Source organism: Cavia porcellus, unplaced genomic scaffold (genome assembly GCF_034190915.1).
Source record: "Cavia porcellus strain 051 isolate PalLab524CR breed Dunkin Hartley unplaced genomic scaffold, mCavPor4.1 scaffold_1, whole genome shotgun sequence".
NCBI lineage: Eukaryota > Metazoa > Chordata > Mammalia > Rodentia > Caviidae > Cavia > Cavia porcellus.
Genome location: NW_026947484.1, coordinates 48,508,673 through 48,513,387, shown reverse-complemented (window position 1 = coordinate 48,513,387; position 4,715 = coordinate 48,508,673).

Here is a 4,715-nt window from a genome sequence, read left to right as displayed (position 1 = left end):
TCCTTAGTCATAAGCTTACTCTATAGGCAGACTAATCAGCTTGTAATATGTTCACATCACACACTAACCCTGAACCTGTGAATACGTTACCTTGCCTGGTAAGTGGGACTTTGCCAGTGTTTGTAAATTAAGGTCATTGAGAAGAGGAGATTATCCTGCATTACTCAAGTGGACACACTAATCCCAAAGGCTGCTATAACAGGGATTCAGAAGGGTCTGAATCAGAGAAGGAGACAGGATGTAGAAGTGGAGGATGGAGAGATACTGGCCACGAGCCAAGGAATGTGGCAGCCTCTGGAACAGGAGAACAAGGAAACAGACCCTCTAAGCTTCCAGAAGAAACAGACTTGCCAACACCTTGATTTGATCCCACTGAGGTCTATTTCAGAATTCTGACCCCTAGAACAGCGAGAGAGTAGAATTGTGTTGTTTTAAGCCACACAGTATTCGGCAATTTGCTACAGGAGTTACAGAATACTGATGTATCCAGATTCAAAGGAAGAAGCTCTTTCAGGAAGGGAAGTGTCAAAGTCAGGTTCTCAGTCATGTTGGACAGAAGAGAATGTTGCAGCCAGTTTTGAAAAATGCCACCTTGTACTTTGAAGCAGGCAGAAAATTATAGGTTGATTTTTCTGGGTCTCAGTTTCCTCATCTGTCAGTGAGAAGGTTGAGTGTAAGGCTATTTAACATTCAGATCCCAAAATTCCTGGTCCTGTGAAGAGAGATGTGATATTCTCATGAGAATTCTTAATGGCTGATTCCTAATTGATCGCTTGACTCTATCGTTTCTGTACCTCTCTGAACTGAATGGGAGTGGAATACCTGGATCAGAAAACAAGCATGGGGGAAAGGATGTAGCACAGAGGCACAGAGCCTGCCTGGCAAGCGCGAGGTTGTAAATTCAATTTTCAGTACAAAAAAAAAAAAAAAAAAAAAAAGAAGAAGCAAGCAAGCAAGCAGTTGTGAATTCTCAAAAAGAATGGAAACAAGGCATTTTTGTTTGTTTTTGTTTTTACAAGATTTCAAAATACAGAAAGAAGGAAGCAAGGAAGAAAAAGGGAAGCAAGAAAGGAAAGAAAGAAGAGGAAAGAAAGAAAAACAAAAGAAGAAAAGAAAGAGGGAAACTCATTCTCTGAAGTAGAAATCAGTTTTTGCTCATATCAGCATTGAATCCCAGCACCTTAGCCTTTAGTGACCTTCAAAGAATGTCTAGCATGTAGATGAACTTCATAGAATATCATGTAGAAACAAAAATAAAAGACACCATGAAGTCCACCATCCTGATAGGTGTCCACCTTGCTGGCCCTCATCTCCTGCAGATCTCTGTGGCCTTTTCTGCAAATATTCCTTGACCACGCTACTCAAACTTACCTGGTGGCTGTCTTTGCCATTTAATTGTTATGCTTAGAACCACACACCACCTTCTCTGCTAGAGATCATTCTCATTTCTTTATTAATTTATTTTGTGGGTGGTCTGCTTCTCCTCCCAGACTTTTCACTCTATCTGGCTCAATAAAAATGAGAATTTGTTGGATGAATATTAGACACATGTAATTTGTCCCATAAAGTGATTGTGACTAGAGAATTATAGACTTTTAGAATAAGCAGGAGTGTTCCTAATGAGACCAACAAACTTTGGTCAATGACTTATTTTTGGGTGGTGCATGAGCTGAGCCTGGTCTCACAGATTGAACTGTGACTCCCACCAGCTTATGCTTGAGAGTCATCTTTTGAAGTACATAACACCCTGAACTTCAGAGTTTGGTTTTATTTGGAAACAGGGTGCAATTAGTCAAGATGAAGTCACGTTGGAATAGTGTTGGCCCCTGTCCTGATATGACTGTGTTCTTATTAAAGGCGGAAATTTGGATATAGACAGGCACAGGGAGAACACTGTGTGAACGTGAAGCCTAGATCAGGATGACAGTCTCTGAAGCCAATATCTTAGTCTGTTTTGTGCTGTGATAACGGAATACTGCAGACCAGGTCATTAAAAACAATAGAAATTACTTAGTTTCCCATAGTCCTAGGGCCTGGAAAGCTCATTGTCAAGGTGCTGTGCCTTTTGTCAGAACCTCAAGCCAGAGATAATGACTTTCATCCATTCCCGTGGGCAGAACCCTCATGACTGAATCCCTGCTTATGGATCCTACCTTCCAACATAGGAGCTCTGGGGAGCTCTGCTTCACCCCTCACACCACTGAACATCAAAGATGGCCCCTAAATCCACTGGGTGCTGAGCAAGGTACATAGCAGGGTCTCTCATCTGTGACACTTCGCTCTCAGGCAAGTACTGAGACAGTACACTTCCAATAGTATAATAGGCCCAGTTTCTGGTACTTGCTTATGGTGGTCCTTGAAAATGGGTACAAATGGTTTTACATCTGCAAGCAACTGGAGAGAGAGAAGGAGAAGAGAAAGGAGAGGAAGAAAGAAGCGGGGGAGAAAAAAATAATAACAAAAATGGCTCAGGGTCTGCAAAGCCTAAAATATTTACTATCTGGCCCTTTACAGAAGCAACTATCACTGTCTAAAATTTAAGATCACAAAGCCTACATAATTCACGAGACAATAAATGTCACATGTCCAAGTTCATAACGAGGGCTATGGCTTGAATGTGTTCCTCGACGTTCGTGTATTGGAAACCTAACTTTCTGAGCAACAGTATTGAGAGGTGGGAAGTGAAAGGGGCATTGGATCACGAGGTCTTGGCACTCCAGAAAGGGTCAAGGCCAGCAGGGAGGGTGCACATTGGTCACTGAAGGGTGGCGTCTTTATTAAGGATGACTTTGCTGCCCTTCCCAGTCTCTCTCACTTGAGTTTTCTCCATGTATTATGGTTTAGATCTAGGATGTCTTCCCAAATGCTTGTTCACCCAAAAGCAATGCTTTTAGAAGGTGATTGGGATTTAAGGATGCTATACTCATCAGTGGATTCACCCCTAATGAGTTCAGTAGCTGCATGTACTGAGGGGATCTAGTGGGCGGAGGGGGTTCACTGGGCACGTGACCTGATATCTTCCTTCCAGCTCCTCCTGTTCTTCTCTCTACTTCCTGGACGCCATGAGGTGAGCAGCTTTCCTCTTCCCAGACCCTCCTACCACTGTCTCCGCCCTGGAGTTGCTGACCATGACCATTAGGCTGCTAGTAAAGCTGAATGATGGAGGAAATGAAAGGGAAGTGAAGGAATTAGGGACAGCTTTTCCAGCAAAGAGTCTCCATGAACCCTAGACCCCCAAGAGTGGCTGTTCTGTTTTAAACTCCTTTACTTTTGCACTAAAACTCACAAGGAATGAAATGTTCTTCTACTTGAACAAAGTTTACTCCTTTTCAAATATCCCTTTCACACAGGGACTTTCTCAGGAGCTAAAATGTAGTGCTTGTCAGCTGGGGGGGGCGTCAATCTTTCTATATATTTTTCCTTGAACGTTAAAAAAAAAGCTGGGATGGTGAATAACTATAGCATCTAAGCAGTAGGTTGATCCGAAGACAGATAATGAAATGTGAAAATGCCTAATAATTGTCAGAGATCCAAAATCTGTTGGTTTTCCTAATAGATAGTAAGAGAAAATATGCAAATACTCATACAAGTATTTGCATGATTATTTATTTAATTAACTAGCATATGGAAATCTATCTGCATTTCTTTTCTAAATGCCACTAGCCATGTATTTTTGTGATCTGTAAATCGGTGTTTTACGTACACTCTGGCATTTGATCCTCACCCTGACAGTGCCAAGAGGCTTAGGTGGGTTAATAGTGAGTCCAGTTAAGACTGACAGAGCAGGGATTGGAGCTTCTGCAGGAGTCATTTCCCCTGCAAGTGTGGACACCTCAGGGTGAGTAACATTTCTGTTGTCTTAGTGATGAGTTAAGAATCTCGCGCTGGTGAGGGTGAAAACTGTGTCCCTCTGGGTCAAAGCTATGGTGTGTGCAACTTAGAGACAAAGCATTCTACAAGGAAAGAGCTGGGGCAGGGTTCATAGTCTAGAGAGGCTTTAGCCTTTCCTGAGTGTCTTTGAAAATGTGATAAACTCACAGCCCCCATGAACTGTGCATATAAAAAGGAGGACTCCGCATACAAAAATTGTATGCAGAAATTCCACGTGTGCGTGTGTGTGTGTGTGTGTGTGTGTGTGTGTGCGCGTGTGTGTGTGTGTGTGTAACAGATCCCTCTAACATTCACCCAGGGATTTGCTATTTTTGGGAGGGGCATAGGTACTGGGGAGGGAAGCCTGGAGCGCTCTACCACTGAGCTACATCTCCAGACCTTTTTATTTTTTTTCTTTTGAGATAAGGTCTCAATAATTCACCCAGGCTGGCCTTGAACTTGCAATCTTCCTGTCTCAGCCACCCAAGCAGTTGGATTACACCATGGGCCAACACAACTGACTCATCCAGAGATACTTAATGAAGTCACATAGCAGGTTTAAGATTTTCTAATTTAAAGGGATTAGCATTTAAATTAAACCTAACAAAGAAAGTCAATACCCATTCGTGTCCCCATTCCATCTGAACTATAGGAATAAAATCAGATCATCCAAAGCCCTAGGGTTGTAGGCACAGAACTAGCCAGATGCAGGAATGGTGTTAGGTGTAAAGTTTGGCTCATACTAAGGTGGAAGAAGTGAACAAAAAATGACATTCAGATTTTTCAGGATGAAAATCAGAAATCTGAGGCATAAGTTTCAAAACCTAGCCTCTTTCTTTATGTGA